Genomic DNA, 20,017 nt, shown 5'->3' with positions numbered 1-20,017 from the left:
AAGTGGTAATTAAAAAAAATAGGTTGACTAATTTTAAGGCCTGAAGACAGTATCTTATCATATCTTGCCTGGTGTAGTTCGTAACACCTTTCAGTAGCTCCTGCTTCTTGATCAATGGCTATAGGTGAAGTACATGGTAATCCTACGAAATGCATCCTATCTTGAGTCTAAGTTTACAACTGATAAGCTTCAACTGTAATATTTGGCAAGTGATGTATGAGATTAATTACCCCAGCTCTCCATAATTTGCATATTACTTTTAGTCTAAGTTTGTCCAGCTGCAAGGTTTAGTGAGTTCAAATTGCATGAAAATTTCCTTGGATGAAGTTTAAAAGATCAATTTGACTGATAACACAGCAAGAAAACAAATATTTAATTTATCAAATCTAATTTTTATTCATGGAAGACTGGGAACCATTGCTTTATTCTTGCTGGCAGCGGTATAATTTAGCAAAGTTTGTAAACTGCTGCCAAGATATTAGGCCAAGTAAATTTTCAAGGAAAATTAAATGAAACGCATTCTGTTCTGTGAAACGATGGAACAGAAGATGATAGGCAGAGAATTGTGTAAGCCTGGGGCAATGCTAATGAATTTGATTTCACATGCAATCCTGATCACTGTTTTGAGTAAACCACATTTTAGAATGGCTATTGCTACTTCTTAGAAAATGATGGAAGATTCATAACATGGCTTTAATCTAGATTAGACATCTCCAAGATCAGAGGCTCAAGCTTAATATCAGAAGTTGAACTGAGACCAGAAAAAAGTTCTTAACAGATTTTTCCCAATATCAAGAGGTAAGACTGTGGAGATTTGACCCGTTAGCAGTGGTGAACTTCAGAATCAATAGCAGTCACTTTAAGATCAAAAATTTTTCACTGTCTTCCTTGCCATTCTCCTAGGTCTTCCTATGTTTATCAGCAATATACTTTTTATGTATATTTGAAACCTAGAATGTTACCACAGTAAATATGTTCTAGAGTAATATTTTTAAATATAACTGACTTGCATTTTTTTACATGTTTTTCACATGATAAACAACAGACCTTGTGTTCTGCCAAGGAAAATGCCTATCAATTTCATGTTACACTTATTCGTAGGTGTCCTAACATAAATGGGCGACTAGTTTCCAAAACTCAACTTCAGAGAACTATATAATAACAAAATAATAATCTTAAAAAAGTTTATAGATGTCTTCAAAGAAGACATATACTACTGTGAGAAGAAATTTTATAACACTCTTACAAGTTTTCAGAAACATAAACTACATAAAAGTTCATCAGTGATGTAGCCAATATTAATTTTAGTAAACTGATCTGAGGTGTTTTCATTATGCTTCCCTGGGGAATATTAATCACCACAGCAGAACATAAAGCATCACAGAATTTAAACTGAGTTCAGTTTTTGTGGAAAATTAACACACATTCATCCATTCACACACATACACTTTTCATACGAATAAGAGCAATTCAAAAGGTTGACAGCACAATTCTCAAAACAGTCTAAAACACAGTTCTGATATTAAAATATTTAGACTAAAGAAAAAAGGCTTATGGTCAACTATTTAATATATGGTACCATGTTGAGATGTGATTCCAAACTAAATATGAAAAAAATTTGGACATTTGAATCTGTGTTCACTCATCTTTTGCCTGAGGTTCCTAACACCTGGACTGAGAGCACATCTGGATTACACCCAATGTGAGCTATAATCCACAACGAAAATCTACACTACGGTATTACAAATGAGGAGGAGCACACTTGTACATGATTGAATTTTACTTTTGGCAGTTGTTCAATGTGGGATCAGCAGGTCAATCAATATAACAAAAAGGCAGCACCTTTAGCACATTTCAAAGGAAATACTATGTAACCTAAGTAAGCAAGAATGCTATCGCTAACAGAGGCTCACAATAAACACGATTTCAGCCACTTATTCTGGTGTCAGTCTCAAGTGCAGGAAGTGAGACCAGACTGCTTTACCTCTTTCAGTATCACCCGTCCTCTCCCATTGCTCCGATTTGTTATATGGGCAGTCTAATGAGAGTAATGAGACTGCTGCTACTGTTCACATGTAGAAGCACATATCCTGAGTAGATCTGTGATGCCACTGCTCACTGTCCTAATTCTGCCTGACTCTCCAGAATGATTCCTGCCGTGACTCTAATGAAACCCTTCCAGACAAACAGAACCATCTTATTGAGTACATGAGCCCTTACAGAACAAAATATTTTGTTAATTGGGCTGATGCTTTTCCTGATCCTGTTCTCCAGACCCTGATGTCTTGTGTCCCTGTCTCACATTTTATAGCAAGCTTATTTCAAGCAGTAATCTACTTGAGGCAGGAATCATGCTTTCTGCCTGCTTTGTGTTCTAAGTTCATTCCATCTGGACCCAAAGATAAAATTATATTATTGATAATATTCTGCAAAATATTCACAGGATAGTATGGCATAAATTAGCATGACTGAATACTGCAGTAAAAAATAGCAGTCATAGAAGAGGCCCAAAATGAGACATATTGATGATTTACTATAGAGGATAAATCTTGTGCATTAGCCTGATATTTACTCTGTGCAAAAATAGACTATGTTAGCTCTATATTCATTTTTCTTAGCACTCTCCATTTTTTTCCTTTTTCATGAATATTAAAAGTACCTCAAACACATCCCTATGCACAAATTTGAAACACAAGAAACGCATTTATACCATAATGAGAAATTTGGAGCTTTATCCAAATTTCATAACTTTGGAAATGTCGGCTATAGCAAGGCTGCTGGAGAGGCACAACATGACAAGAGGAATGTTCTGATTTTAGCAGGAAAGTATCAATAGGGATTTTCAGCGATCCATTCACCACTTTATGCAGATTTGCTGATCTCATTCTCACAAAGCGCAGTTGCATCATTAGGTGTATGTCCTGAGTAGCATCACCAGGAGTAGTGGAGAATGAATTAAGAATGCAAATGCTAAAAGTCATACATACATGGCCAGTATTAAAATCTTTACTGACTTGTTAATGTCAATGTGTATTTCAGCATGGACCTTACCAGAGATTACAACCCCTTGAATCCCTTTCCAGAAGGGAACTGAAACAAATAGGAACAAAGAAATCTGCTTTTTGCACAAGCTCTGACATAGCAATATTAACAAGAAATGTAATTATGGCCCCGTGCCAGTAATCACTAAAATTGCTGCAGAACCAACCTTAAAACCTTGTCTTTCCTCATTCAATCATGGTCTATAAGATTTCATAAAGCTTTACATTAATATTTTATAATACTGGCACTCAGCAAGAATGTGCAGACACAGCAAGTTACAAGATTAAAAAAATGAAGGTCCCTTTATAAATGCTGATTCTGATACTGAATGTGAGCATTAATGCCAGAAATAAATAAATTATAACTATCAGTCTTCTATGGAGTTACATACATTGGTGGGTGGCGCAAGACTGAGGGAAAAACAAACGTGCTGTATCTGCATTATTCTTTTCAGAGAAGGTAAAGTCATGGAAATCTCAATTTTCAGGTCCACATTACAAGTACTTTTTGTGGGGCAAGGGACCCATAACAGATTCTTTTGACAATCAGTGGTTCATCTGGGTCTGGACATTGTTTTCTAGATTTTCACCACCAGCTGGTACATCTCTTGAGAAGCCATTTAATTTGAGTCTCTTATCCTTTAAGATGGAGCATCAAGGATCTGTCATTTTGTGGACAAGTATTTTACTTTAATTTGCTGTAAACTTAAAAAGGTGCCACCAGAAAGTTGACCTTACAAACTCGAGTTTCTCATCAGTCCAAAAGCATTCTTCAGCACATGATCATATGCTCACTTTTTAAGAAGCCATCTCCAATATGTCAAGCTTCCGATAAATCTGACTTGGAAATACAGAAAAAAGAATTCTTTCATTTTATTCATATGTTGAATTAGCAGCCAAATGAACCATTTCCATATGCATTGGTTAATTCCTCTCATGACTTGTTTCAACACAGCAAAACTCATTTAATGCACGACTGCCTGGCAATAGTGGTCTACCTTAACTGCCCTTTGCATTTGGTGAGAACACTTACAGGACTGAATCTTTCACGGAAACTACAGGAACGTCTCTCGTTACTGGAGTCCTAAGAAATGCCTCTCCCATCTGCAATTATAGAGAACTCACAACCTCCTTCCTCAGGTCATCTGTGCTAGTACTTCAGTATCTTTATCTTTAGAGAAGTTACTCCTTATTTTTAGCCTTAATTTTCAGGATGAAATTTAACAAGTACATCCTCTACATTCCACTAAAGGTATGGAAACCAATTTGCTTTCTTTCTCTTTGCAGCAGACTTTTGTATTGGTTTTCTATTTTATGGGCTAGTCAACCCCAATATAGTCATTCCTTTCTTACACGCAATACACTCTAGCGCTCAAAATATTTCTCTTAGATTTTTCTTTAAATAGTGTTAGATGCAGCTCCCTAAACTTGTTATCATTTTCCAGCTGCAGTTTTTCTAATGCTGAGTACAATGGGGTCCTTTTTTTCTTTTTTTTTTAAAGACATCTGGAAGGTTATCTTTGTGTTTATCTGTTCCTGTATAGTACCTCACTTAATATTATGAGCATAAATTAATTTGTTCCTGTTCAGTCTATGATCTAAAATGAACCTCCAAAATGTTGTCTGCTTCATTTGTTTTAACCCATTCTGTATTTGTGTTGATGAATACTGCCAGCCAAGTGCAATACTCTGTGTTGCCCTCTTCCGAGCACCATGGTGTTTTTTTCCAGACTGTATTTCTGACTTGTCATGATCATTTTAAATTTTTAGGCTGTCCTCCAGTTTATCTGCAGTCCCTCCTAGCTTGGTGATGTCTACTGCTTTAATAAGTTTTGTGTCTATTCCATCCTCCAGGTCATTAATAAGAATATTGATTAATATCAGATGTAGGGCAGACTCGTTCAATATATCCCTCCATTTTGATGATGAACTACTAATAACTACTCCCCAGTCACAGATTAGTAGACACATTCACAGCAACCCTACTGTATTTTTATCTGTATCTGGACACCTAGTTTGTTAATGACAGTATCATGCTAAATTGTCAAAATAATTACATAGGTAAGTATGTGATATTTACTCCTTCTCTCCACAGTACAACATGATCGTTTTTCTAATACAATTGTGCTAGTTGTTACTCTCGCTTGTGGATTATTTGAAATACTTGCAAGTGTTAGATTTCTCCCCCAAGCATTTTCAGGAATTTCAGTTAAGTTCTTAGGCTTATAAATTACTAGAGTCTTCCATTACTTTTTTAAAAGTCATCAGATCCCCCCTCCATTCTTCCTATAAATGATTTATTTTCTGTGAGTTCTAGAAGCTGTTTCAATAGTTCTGAGATTCCGTTCTATAAGGAGGACATTTACTCTGATAGAATACAAATTATACTAATGTCTCATAAAGTAGCAAATTTAGATTTATCCATGTGGGAGCAAGCAGAAAATAAGTCTGAGCTGCTCAGAGTTTTTTCTTGTTTTGTTTTTGTTTCTGTTTTTAAACTGCAAGCAGTATCTAGTATTGATACTTTCTTAACAAAATTTCCTAATAAAAATTGCAATAAAACATAAAGCTAAAGATCAAGAATGAGTACTGAAGGTTCCAAGATCTTCCAGAATTCAAAGGAGAGGCATGCATAGGCTAACCTACTAAGATAACTCTAGTAATGAGGTAAGTTATAGCCTCAGGTCATGCAACAGTGTCAGAAATAAATTATTTCAATTTTTATTATCATTCTATATTAGCCATCAAATAACATGACAGAAGAGATAAAGTAACATATTAGCCTAAACTCATCACATCTCCTTTCTAATATACAGAAACAATGTCTCAAAACCCTCTGATTTTAATCCTTATGTAAACTGAATTGCTCAAACTAAGTCATCAGAGGTGTGGTTTAGGACAAATTTTTAAAGTTTTATGTCCTTCAGTGCTGGGGGACTGCATACCTGTCATTCAGAAATGGATGATAGGTCAAGAAAAACAACAGTGATTTTTCTCTAGTATATTTTGTACTGAATGCAATTCTATAGGATGATTAATAGCTTATTAAATATATGAGAAATACTTCCCAGCTAGAATCATAACGTATACTATGTAATTAGCGTGGTGTTGTGGTGCTGATTGCCATTTTTTCTACCAATGTTCTCACTCAAGCAAATCTTGCAGGTGTTGGGGATACTTAATGTCTTCCCACTTGGAAATAGCAAAAGTGTGAGGGCAATACCAGAGTAGGGAGAGAAGAGAAAGTTCAAGATTAAAGTGTGGAGCAAGACAAAGTATCAGGAGACACAGAAATATCCTAAGTATTGAAACCCCCACTCCATAAGCTCCTCTGTAAGCATCTTTCCTTGCCATCTCCACCTCAGGCTTAGTTTCCTGCATTCCAGAATGTCTAAGGTCTCGGGCCCACCATAATCTTGGCTCAACCTTCTAAGGAAAGCACACAGTTGTAAGAAGGAGCTGTGAAAAAGTTTGTAGAAGGACAAAAGTCAAATGGCAGAGAAAATGGGTTCTGGAGATGGAGTCACTAGGCCAAGTATTCAAGGGGAAAAGTACCAACATAGGTAGCTGGAAGATCTCAAAGGAAAAAATTAGGGCTTTATTTGATCTGACACTATATGCTGAGAGCCTACATTTTAATGATCCAAGATATGCAGATGACAGGATTCACGTATTCTCTTAAAAAATTTTAAGTCTCCATTAAAATCTTACTCAATGCTTTTGCTATTCAGTTTCTGCTTATCTCTTCAGCCTATTTTCTATATTAGCTGTTTGTTGATGTAGATCTTCAAATTACCCTTCAAAAAGAAATGAGGAAGGTTCGAATAAGCCACACTGCAGGCTGTATAAGATCAGACTAACCGCTTCCTCCTGTTAGGGTTTAGAGAAGCATACAATAAATCACCCAAACCTGAACATCAGAAGTCTGAGATAGAATTTTCCTAGTTATAAAGCAGGAGTGGGTCTGATAGACAAGATCTGTTGTTCCACTGTTGTTTAAAAGGAATTTATTTATCATTTTATACCTCCAACATCCCTAGTAACTTTTAAACAATGTACATTAACAGGGACCAGGCTAATACGTATGGCTAACATGTATGAATATATATGTACTTGTGCATATAGAATTCGTGCATATACATGTTTAATGTAAATGTACGAGGCACACACTTTGTTGGTGTATAAAATAGTTTCATAAGAATTCAGAAAACAATCCCTATTTTGCAGTTTTCACTTGCAAATATCATCAGATAAAGCCTTTATTACAGGCCAGTTTTAGTAAAATGCCTGGTGGTTTACTCTACTGAGTTCATTTAGTTACATTACTTTTACTGGCCAAAAAATTTTATGAACATATGAATGCAAAAGGCTGCTTATTTATGAGATATGTCAGGACCTGTCTTCTCATCTCAGTGAGACACACTCTCTCTTTTGCTTCTTCAAAGCTGATTTCCTCAGAACTATCACAAAACATCACAAAAAGTATTAAAACTGTTCCCTCCCTTGAGTGTTTTATATAAAAAGAAAAAGTAGCTTTCTCTGAGGTGTATCCCAGTGTTTTGTACCATCTCCCCATTTAAATTTTTAAGCTCCTTTAGGATTTGAATTTCCTCCTTTTTTCTATGTTGCTAATGATGAACATGCTGTGGAAGCTTTATATATGTTAGTGATAGCGCAGACCAATTATTCTTATATGCAAGACTAGTTAATCAGAAAATGTTAGTCATAATGTCTATAGACCTGATCCTGAAATCTCTAATCAGTCAAAACACCCATTATCATCCATATGACTGCTTAAATGAATAAAATCTGAATCGGGGTATTAGGAGCTAACCTACCGTTTTCATTTGAACTGCATTTTCATATACATGATAATGATTACTGAGTCTTTCCTTTAACTCAGCTATTTGAAAGAGGACACAGCTACAGGAATTCTTTCAACAGAGTGAAAATTACACAAAGCTAACATTGTTTCAGATTCCATTATATTTACATTTAGACTAGTTGTGATTTGTAAAACTTTGATTGACTGCCAGAGACCTCTCAGACGATTTTAGCAATCTGCACCCACATAATGAAAAATACATAGTTAAAAGTGAACAAAGAAAAGTATTTTTCCAACTGTCTTCACCTCAAGGACTTTGCTTGATTCAACACAGTACAAGGAAAAATATCTGCCATATAAACCCATCAGTCCCAATGTAGTAAACATTTGCACATAAACGTAAATTAAAAAAGAAGTGTGGAGGTTGCACTTCTGCACCTAAAAAAAGAGATGACTTAAAAGATCCTATTCACTTTCCAAAAATACAACTGGTATTTTCTGCCTTTAATCTTTTCTTTTTAAACTGCCTACCTGCAAAGATTTCACAGAGCACATAGCTTTCCTCCACAGATGCATATATGCAGCTGTACACGTTTATAAAACTTTTCTACCTGTTTATGATGATACTTACTCTTTATGATTCCTATCTAATTTAGACCATGAGAATGGCATTTATTTGACAGATTTATTTAAACTGGTTGTGCCATATTCTAGTGGCAAAAATGGGCACTTTTATGGTTTGATTGAATTCAGACTAAAGTAGATACAAAATGATACGTCTGATAAATTGTGCCTAAAAAGGTGTGTTTCTCTCTGTTGTGGGGATTTAGGACTCTTAGGTCTGGCAGAGATATCTACACTGCAAACCTTTAAAATGAGGTGAGATGAATCCCACTTGGTGATGCTGTGCACAAGAACTCATGACAAACAGTTGTGGTATTTTGCAGTATAGATAACAATATTAAATAGACTAAACCTTAAAAAACCCCACAACCTACAATTCCTTTTCTTGAGGCTCAAATACGATTTGCAGAATGTCTATGGATCTCAGATAATTAAAGCATATGGAAGAAAGCTATTTAGAAAAAAAGATATGGACTTGTCACTGCAACAAAGACTACAAATGAAAGCAGGAGAGGATATTAAGAAGAGTTGGAATTTGGCAGAAAAGGGTGTAATGCCTGCATTAGAGGTGGAATACTGGAAGTACTTGAGAAAGACAGCGGGGGGTGGGGGGTGGAATTTATCTTTTAAACTCCTTTCTTCTCAGTGAAAAAAAATTGCGTGCAAATAACCCAGAAGGCTCCTGTTCATTAAAAAAAATGCAAAAAGAATAGTACTTGATCTAATTAAAATTTCTGGAATTTTGAATGGGCTAGGGAAAAACGTTTATTAGGCTTTCTCTTTCAATCTTTATCATGGAAGAATCTTCTGCTCCCCTTTTCTAAGGCCCAGTATCATTTCCCTTCACTTTCTTTCCTCTTTCTTCTTCTTACTTCATTACCTAATTACCCAGATAACTTCTGTAATTACTTTTCCCCTTTCTCATTCCCTTTCCTGACCACTACATAAACTTCACTGTCTCTTACTTCTCACAATATACTCTTCTCTCCTTCAGTTTGCTCTCTGATTTTCAGACAAAGGAGCAAATTTCAACACTAAAGCTAGCATAGTTCATATTAATAATAAGGAGTGAATGCAGGAAAAAGAGGAAAAAGAAAACAAACCTAATGGTGATGATTCTGCTAGAAAGCACAACATGGGGAAATAAAAGAAAAAGAAGAAAAACAATTTCATGAGACTGCTGAAAGCTTGGCAAATGATACATGGGAGACAAACAAGGATACCTTGCACACAACAAAGTGTTCAAGACTAAGGGTATCAAAAGGTCTCCCTGAAAATTTACTCCTTGTGCATGGGGAAACCACTATGCACCAGCCATAACAGCCCCCACAAAGCACCACCCTCAGCTGCTTTTTACCTCGTTGAAGGGACTAAGGGTGACCTGCAGTGGTAACAACTGGCTGGAACTGGCTTATTTGTAGCTGAAGGCAGAGACTTCTGGGTTTAAGCCTAAGCACATAATGGGAAGTGAGGCTGCTGCAGAAAACCAAGCATGGGTGGCACAGATCCTGCAGTGTAGGCTTGTATGAGCAGCAGATCCAGTTGAGCACAAATTCAGCACATAACTACAAATTAAAAGTCAGTTGTACTGATCAGCTCCAGCACAGCTCTGGTTTCCTCCTTTTTGTCCAAGTGGAATTTGAGAACGTGCACACTTGTTTGACATTTCTGTACAGAGAGCAGCATGCCTAGGGAAATAGCCATGACCGTACAGCTGGACAGAAATCTTGAACACTCAGGCTCCAAGGCACAGCATGGCAGGGGAAGGCCAGGGGATGCAGGAGTCAGTGGCGATGGTATAGCAAACAGGAGCCATGGTCGCCAACAGGGACTCAGACCCACCACACCTGAGCAAAGTGAGCAGGGCAGGTACAGCGGACGGTCACGCACAGACCAGTGGTCACCAAGCAGGTCCATAAGGATGAGGCTGGTACCAGCTCTGGCCAGGAAATCAAGGCATCAAGTCAAGGCTGGGATCAAGAAGACATACATCTAAACACAGCATACCCAAAAACATCACACAGGGACGGAACAAAGGTAAGAACCTGGGCTTAAATGCAGCTCCCAGGCCAGTTGACCTACCAAGGATGGGTGAAGTGGAGGCCTCCAACAAGCTTTCTGCATCTCTTTCTCACACAGCTCTTTTCACAAAAGTCTGATCCAAGGTTATACAACTACCTCATTTTACCACTGGCCTTTGACACAACCAGTTAAACACCCCAAGAGGGTGGGAGGTTGAAGAACTTGCAGAACCTGTTGGTGACTTCACACCAAGCATGTGATATCACAGTAAATACCTATGTCATGTCCAACAGGAAACAAAGAATTGACAAATCATGGAAATGCTAAAATATTATTGAAATCATCAGCTTTTTAATTGAGAATACACCACCAAACTTAGGACAAGACATAAAAGTAACTATATTTTTAGAATGCATGCATGCATTTGCTAATTGAAGAAGAGTTTGTATCAGCTTATTTATAGTTTCAAATATATGCATTTCAAAAATGTACATCTCCATAGCAGATCATGCACAATTTAGGCAAACACTTTTTGACAATACAGAATGCAAAATTCACATTTTGCTTTGTTGGTTAGTTTGAAATTTTGTTCCTAGTGTTAGTGTGTATTGTAGTTTAACCCCGGCTGGCAACTAAGCACCATGCACCTGCTCGCTCACTCCCCCCACAGTGGGATGGGGGAGAGGGTCGGAAAAGTAAATGTGAGAAAACTCATAGGCTGGGAGAAAAACAGTTTAACTGGTAAAGCAAAAGCCACACACGCAAGCAAAGCAAAACAAGGAATTCATTCACGGCTTCCCATGGGCAGGCAGGGGTTCAGCCATCCCCGGGAAAGCCGGGCTCCGTCACCCATAACCATTACTTGGGAAGACAACCACCATAATGCTGAATGTCCCCCCCTTCCTTCTTCTTCCCCAGCTTATGTACTCAGCATGGTGGCATATGGCATGGAGTATCCCTTTGGCCAGCTGGGGTCAGCTGTCCTGGCCGTGTCCCCTCCCAATTCCCCGTGCCCCTCCAGCCCTCTCGCTGGCAGGGCCCCAGAACCTGGAAAGTCCTTGACTGAGTATAAACGTGACCCAGCAACAGCCAAACCCATCAGTGTGCCACCAACAGTGTCCTCACACCAAATCCAAAACACAGCGCTGCACCAGCCACTAAGGAGAAAATGAACTGTGTCCCAGCTGAACCCAGGACAGTGTGCAATCACAGTATCTAATCAGGTATGTTTATTTTGACCAAAAGATTGAAGAACAGCATACCAATAGTGAAATAATAGCTATTCCTACTGAGCTTATTCTCTGTGTTAGCTTTCTAGTTATTTCCAGTGTCCAAAAAAACATCAGTTCTACTCAACTAATGTTGTGCAGAAATAGGTAAGCTAACGTATCAATAATTACCAGTAAGTATGAAAGGCTGGTGACAAGAAAAAACAACGGCCTTGCTGTGAGAGCTTTGTTTTAAAGCCTGCTACTCTATTGCAATACATACTCGAAAAGTTTGTTTTTCAGAGCACCCAAGGAATAAATAGTGAGGTAGCACAGTTTATGGAAGATAATTAAATTATCCAAGGTTCTAAAACATTTAAAAAGCTTCCTCAACAGTTTTTTTTAATAGAAATTTTACTGTTACTGAATAAAAGGAAAAATTCCCCTGTAGCCAAATAACTATTTTAAACATGGGAAACAAAGGTCAGGAATAAATATTCAGTTTTCTCAGTGCAGTCCCAAAAGGAAATTTTGTTAGGACCTGAGTATTCACCATCAGAAAAAGAGATGCTAGGACCTGAGTATTCACCATCAGAAAAAGAGAAACAAACAGTGAAATCACAAAGTTGGTTGGTGATATGATTTTATTCAAGGTAGTAAAAATGAAGGCCAACTAGAAAAAAACATTGAAGAACGTAGGGTGGTGAGTAACTAATAATAGAATAAAAAATTAAATTCATTGTAGATAAATTTAAGGTAATGTACATGGGAAAAATTATTTTATGCAAACAGTGATGGTCTTGACTAGTTATTACCACACAGAAACAAGATCTTGGGGTTATAATAGAGAGTTCTATGAAAATGTCAGCTCAGTGCTCAGTAGCAATCAAAAAAGTAAATTGAATGCTAGGAGTTATTAAGAGAGGAATAGAGGGGGGAAAGAAAAGCAATTCAGAAAACAGTGCTGTACAAATGCTGAAAAAAATCATGGTGTGCTCCATTTTCAACAGCATGAGCAATTCTACCCTTTCCATCTCAGAGCACGAATCAGTAGAACTAGAAATATATAAAAAGAGGGAATGGGTAATCAACAGCGTCCATGCCACAGTTGTTTAAATACAGCGTGACTTTCTGGCCCAAAACATAGACAGTTAAATGGGAATATCACAGACGTCTACAAAATCATGACAGGCATGCAGAAAGTGACAGAGTGGGACAGCATCCTGGAAAATATCAGACCGATTTATACATGGTACTGGCAGAAGCCACGGACTGCCAATAGGATACTATGCTAAATGAATCTTGGATCTGAGTCGGTGTAGCCACTGTCACATTTCATGTGAGAAAGAGATGGAAGTAATCTGTTACTACACTTCCCTGTGCTGCTGTGCCCCTTCAGAAAGAGGGATCTGTAGCTTGGTTCTGTAATTACAGATCCAGTGGTCCATCGTATTTTGACCTCCAGGCTGCAATGGGAAAGACATCAGACAGTCCTGCTTCTGTGCAACCCAGACCGTGTCCTCTGCTGGAGACATTCTGTGCTCCTGCCCGTGAAAAAATCCTAACCCAAAAGCCTTTACAAAATGACTTTCAAATTTTTCTTTTAAAGTATAGATAATTATGCTCTTAGTTTTATCCACAGGAACACAAAAATACTGAAGATACTTTACCTCTGTTGTAGCAAATACTTTGGTGATTAAATGACAACAGGCCTTTGTACAAGTCTTACTAAGACTTTAAACTATTAGATTATAAATCTTTATGTATTTTCTTTAAACTCCCTCGCCTGTTTCTGAATTTCAAGCTGTCATCTTAAGCTATAAAAACTGATTCTGTTCTGCACTGCATCTTAATTTTCTGAAGAACATTTCTCCCACAGTAATATTCTTTAAACTGTTAAGTGTCTTCATGTGGATTACAAAATGGTAACTTGTACGCCAATGTTGTTTAAAAAGTGTTCTGTTCTTTTCCTAATGCTTTCAGGGTTTTTATTAGTTCTGCTTCCTTGTGCATTCAAAAGAGTAAGATCTTTCCAGCAAATTTTACTTTTTTGTTTGTTTCACTTTTCTGAAGATTACTTTTATTAAAAAAGTAGTACTATTTTGAATACTTTTTTGATATTCAGAGATGCCTTCAAAGACATTCTACTTGATGTAAAGAAACATATACCAAATTACTTGGTAGCAATGGCCAATTTTGATGGTTGAGTTACAAAACACTAGTAATTTTGCGGCAGTTTAGTATTCCACATGCGACTTCTCAGGTTTAAAGGCATTATGCAAAATGTAAGATCCTTTAGCAATAGTTAGAAAAGATGAGAATTAACACTTTGGTTACGCTTTATACATTTGTATGACTTAATGATGCCACTGCCCTAAGTCTGCTCTCAGAGGAAATAAGAAAAATTTTGGAATAGCTGCTTCTTGAGAAAGTGATGTCTGAGCCAGGGTTGTGCAAAAGACCCCTCACAGGCAGGAAAATGTTAATGGTTCTCTACCTAGGAGTCAGCTGGTACAGGCTGCAGGTAGATCAGGTTCAAGAGAGTTAAACACCAATATTCACTAGCTATACTAGATATTTCATTGCTGTAGATTCCTTTTCAGATTTGCAATAAATTCATTCAAATGAACATTCAGTTTGGACTCATTTTCTGCAATTTTTACAATGAGAACAATGGCAGTAGGGAAATGGAAGCAGCAGGAGAAAGGGAAAAGGAAGACACAGAACTCAACTCTAGTGAGGAAACAACATTGCATAGGTAAAAACTGGCAATGAAAATCTTTTTAAAATAACTATATTAACTGAACAAAATTAAAACATTGAAGTCATACCCGTGAAAAGATACTGCCAGGAAAAACAGAGGGCAGAAAATGTCAGTTGGATATGGATCTATGAAACATTTTTGGATAGTAGCAGTAGCAGGAGTACAAAAAATATAGGAAGCTGCTAGTCAAAACAGCTCTTTCCATAATGCAGAAAAAGAATCAAGGCAGCAGCACTATGATTTGCTGATTTTGAACAAGACGGCAGAGTAACCAGCATACTATTAACGAGATATTTTGCATAAGCAGAGAAGCCAAGTGTTAGAGATGACTCGATCAAAGAGGTGTAACAATAGTAGAAGAAATTAACAAAGCAGAAATTAAGTTTTAACTCTGAAAAAAAGGCACACAATAAAGCAAGAATGATGAGGGAAAGCAATCTTCTCCCTGACAGGATATATAATGCTAAATTGCTGTATTATATCTGAGAGGAGCTATGAAAGGTAAGGGCTGGACCAGAATAATGTACAACAGAAAGCCAACAGAAATATTGGAAATTTTCAATAAGGATGCCACTATGTACTGATTAAGAAGTGTAAGTAAGTGTTTGTTGTTTTGAAAGGGCTGTTGTATACTGGATGATAGTAGTGTGAGGGTTTGACCAGAGAGATCATAATAAATAACATTAAGAATTTACCTGCCTGTGATGAGCTAAAAATTACATCAAAGAGCTTGAGCTCTTTGAGCAAGAAATGTTTTCATCTTAATCATCCATCTCAGTCATAAGTGTACATATATTTAGTAAAAATGATGGTACACTATACTTGCAGCAAAATGGTGAAAAGCCAAGAAGCCAAGAATTATGTCACTCTATACAGAGACTATATGGATAGCTGCACTGCCAAGGAGCTCCAAGTTTGAACGCAATCATCTTACTTTCACAAAATAGAAATTACATTTTTACCACATGGGAAACTAGGTAAATTGAGATTATACATAACATCAAGCCACATAACATTTCAGCATAATTCAAGAACTTTATTCTGAAGTGGTCCTACTGAAAGCATGTTAGCAATAAGATACTTCAACACCAATATTGTAATAAAGATAATGGAAATTACTTCTCACCAACACCCTTCCACTTTACTTCTGAATTCCCACCAACACTCTTCCAATATAAAAAGTCAGCATCTGTAAAGCACTTTTGCTAGCTGTAAAAAAATTGTAGTGACAGGAACAAAAGGTCTCTGAAATTTGAAAATTTGAAAATTATCCAAACTCCCAAATTCTACATTTAGCAAGAATCTGAATTTGTCAAAGCATATTATTTGTAAAGAATAGATGTTTTTCATGGATAAAGAAGTATATGAAGTATATATGAAATTTATGTATGCAAAGACTTGCACACTCACAATTGCAACCAAAATTTCTTAGTTGTATTCAGAGAGTGATAATGTCTTATAAAACATATCAAATGGTCATTTCAATAAATGGAAATAAATCAAATTTATGTTTCAAGGTTATATTACAAGCTAGAGTTTAGATGAACATATGTTTTTCCACTTCAACATCTTGCATCAGACTGACAACCATCAGAAAAAATGAGCAATAGATGTATATGTACAATTGATCAGTAAATTAAAGATACTGTGGCTACACACAGAGACACACACAAGCATTTACACTCATACAAATTTAAGTGTTTTAAATTTAACATAAAGCTTTTTAAAATATTAAATAAACATATCTCAAGTGACATTTATCAACTATAGGAAAATCATTGTAAAAATTATGCTTTATTAATGCCATTATTCAAAACAAGAAAACAAAGATATAAAAAGGAACTGGAATGCAAGTTGAATTAGGAAAAAAAAAAAAAAAAAAGCCCCACCAACACTGTATCTATTCTTTGAAATTGTCTTACATTTACTTTCACATATGCATATGCTTTCAAAAGAGTTTCTGCTTCAAATATTATGCATATGCTCAGAGATTTTAATTCTTTTAAATAATCCTGTAACCTATTATATATATATATAAAAAAGCAGTAAAAATATCATAATGTAGGGCAGCAGAATGTAAAACACATCTCAGAAAATAATCAGCACTTAGGAAAAGAAACCCATGGTTACTGACAGGCCACAATCCAGCAGAGAAGAATGGCAAATATTTGGAAACCACGTTATGGAAGGTGCTATAGGCTTTTAATAACATGGGACTGATATGTCTATATATATATTTGTGTGTGTGTGTGTGTGTGTGTATACACACACACACACACACACATATATAGTATAATTTAGTCGGTTAACAGCTGACTTAAAAAGGGCATAAATATCTTTGGAAACGTATTTGACATATACTTGTAAAAACACGAATGACAGATACAGCTTACTATGAGATGATCCTAAATAATACTATAGAAGCTATGAATGGGATTGCAAGACAGATGCCTACTTTAAAAATTGTGGGAAAGACCAGCAGGAATTGAGTTTATAACCAAACTTCTAATCCATTCTGCTACCAAAATGTCCATTTTTTTCAGTCCTAACATTGAGGGACAAACTGAGTAACTGGTTTGTCAAGGCTTTCACGTTTCATTCACCAAAAGACAGTCCTTAGCCTGAATGACTGAACACAGAAGAAACACCATTATTTTGTTATAACTAAAAGAAACTGAGAGAGTTTAACACAGCTTGTCTCTTCGCATATCTTCCCTCTTTGGAAGCCGCACTAATCCCCTCCAGCTTTAGTGTAATTGCTGCAGATTCAGTATGGTTTCAGGTACTGGTTTCAAGGATCTCCACCAGTGATACAAGGGCACACACAGAAACAACCATTTCAGTTACATAGATGGTATTTTAAGTCTGTGCACACGACAGTGACCATCTTCAGAAGATCTGGAGATAACTGACAAATCCACACTACCAAAATGTTATAATAATATTTGTCTGTAACTGGTGCTCTACTTCAGGCAAGAGAGTTCTCCAAGTCAAAGCTATCCTTTTTTCAGTGCTACGGTATATAACCATTGTGTATTTAAAAGAAAAAATAGGACAAATAACTGCTTATCTTATGACTACAGCTAATTCTGTATTTTTTTTTCCTTTTCCTTAAGAAACTACATCATTATTCTAGAAGAAAAATAAATGACTAGTGAAAACAGGACTGTCCATTAACGTACTAAATAACTTGCCATTGCTTGTATTATACAAATATTTTAGCATGTAACAAAATGTTGCACAATAACTTTGTACCACAGAAGCTGTCTTTTCGACTGATCTGTGTTACTCCTTTTCGCTCTCAGTGCCCTGCGTGTCAGGCTTTTCACTCTGAAGCTGCCACAGAACAAGAATTTTGAAGATAATTTAATTTTTTTAGAAATAATAAGGAGCAGGAAAACGGCTTGGGAAATATGCATCTATAACAGTTGATGCAACATTTATCACTACAGAGAGAAAATACCAGTACCAATACTTCAGAATTAACAATTTAGTTTCCAAAATTCATTATTTAGTGGCATGGGTAACTTTTTATTTCATTAAAAGTAGTATTTTGAGGAAGATTCTTAGCTGCTTCTAAAGAAGTGACAAGATTTACATTAGCTGACAATCTCTCCCTTAAAGAGTTGTCCAGAAAAAAATGTAAAAAATGGCACTTTAACATTCCGTATTGCCACGACATAATGGTATGGTCATTGCATCACTTTCATATAATGCAATATCAGCACTATGTTCTGAAAAGTAGGAATGGATTTTAATAAAAAAGTCAACTTAGAATTTCACATATGGCGTGCATATATCTCTATACTGAAAAGTTGCATATGTGGCAACTCCCTTTGGCTTTTAGAGGACAGTTTTGAAAATATAAACCTAAGCCAAGAGGCTTCTTTATCTCTTTAAACCATTCAGCAAAAGTGTTGGGGAAAAAGGTATGCAGGTCTTCCAGGCTATTAAACCCTAGATATTTCAGCAACGGGCAGTAAACAGCAGCTACTTAAAGTAACATGTACTACGGTGTTCAGTTTGCACACATGCAAAGAGTGGAAAACACCAAGCAAAGTACTTTAGGGAAAGAAGGAAAGAGATAAAGAGAGAGACAGAGTGCACTTGTAATTGAGCCCTAAGACCTTGAACCTCAAAGCTCCTCTAGCCCTGAACCAACTACAAGAATTCCCTATCCACAGGTTAGCCGAAGGGCAGAAAGATTCATTGCATTAAAGTTTAATGCACAGAAAATGGATTCATAGTAATCCTCACTGACGTATTTATGTGTATAGCCTGCTGAGCATCTATGAGTGTTATTTGATAAGAATGGAAATAATCTTTTAACAGTGATACAGACTAACCTCACCCTTGTAACTTCAAGTGTGTCTCAACACCTCCAAAAATTCCCTGCAGTGAGGTGATGGTACCTACCATCTAGTGACCTCCCTTGCTTTGCCAATATACATGATTCTATGTATGAGAGCTTTGACCTTCAGCTCATAACCATTCCAAACTGCACTTTGGGGAGACCCTTTGGCAGGTCTCCAGCCAGAAAATCTGTTGGCTTGATCATCTTTATGAACAACAGGAAAACACACCTTATTATCCAAAAGGAATCCAATGCCTTCTCTATCAGAAGGAATGAAACTAATGTTTAAATACTTACAATAACTCAGGATGAGATTTCTAAGGCCATAACTAGATATCTGCCACTATAACTCCACGATCACCTTTTTCCCTTAATGCAAACCTATGATCAAGTCAGAATGCAGTAATACATAGGCCCTGTGGGACTTCTCAGTAAGACATATTATTGATATACCATATGGTTCATTTATCAATATGTTCTTGATTCATCTATTTTTAGATATTTTTGATACCATATGTACAGTATCGTTAAATGGATATTGGTATTAAATGTTCATTGCATTTTAGAGACTAAAGTGCATAGCAATTTTGTTCTCAAGAAGATTAATTTAAACCGAACCTTACTATCATTCTTCAACCTGTCAGTTTAGGAAACCACCCTCTGCCCTACATCAGCCTTCCCCCTGCATGAACTGTTGAGACTCCATTCCTTGCCACATTCTGTAAAGAACAGAGCTTTTGCAACTGGTTGTTACTCCCGAATAGTGTGACACTGACCCAGCAGCTGCCAGCTTAACTCAGTTGTTCCTGTAGTGCCACACCAATCAATTAAGCCAATTGATTTTGGAGAATGGTTTTGTTGAAGTTAAACAGAAATGCTTAAGAAGTTTTTGTACATCCCACTTGAGATGTACTTCATACCTCTTAATCTCTAAAAAATCCTGTTCCCTTGTTCCTATCTCACATGGCCTTAAGAAAGGAATTTATTTTTTTTTTTCCACACAATCCTTTTGACAGTTTCACAAATGTGTGTGCAGTGCGATCTCCTTTCTACTGTTCAATTCCCAAGTTATACTACAAGTTAGAAGACATTCCTGTAGTCTCTTAAGGAGACACAATTTCATCTAGAAGCCTCCCCCACTTCCTTCATCAGTAACCATTTGATTTCTAGCTGATTCTT

At 36.6% G+C, this 20,017-nt stretch overlaps 1 protein-coding gene across 1 annotated transcript in view; it reads right to left on the bottom strand.

Annotated features, from left to right (window-relative positions):
• Positions 1-20,017, bottom strand: part of PRKN (parkin RBR E3 ubiquitin protein ligase) — a 767,906-nt gene that overhangs the window by 481,772 nt on the left and 266,117 nt on the right. The window lies entirely within an intron of this gene.

This window comes from Falco biarmicus, chromosome 6 (genome assembly GCF_023638135.1).
Source record: "Falco biarmicus isolate bFalBia1 chromosome 6, bFalBia1.pri, whole genome shotgun sequence".
In the NCBI taxonomy this organism is placed as follows: domain Eukaryota; kingdom Metazoa; phylum Chordata; class Aves; order Falconiformes; family Falconidae; genus Falco; species Falco biarmicus.
The sequence above is the reverse complement of the archived record's forward strand: the minus strand, read 5'-3'. Positions and strand labels throughout refer to the sequence as shown.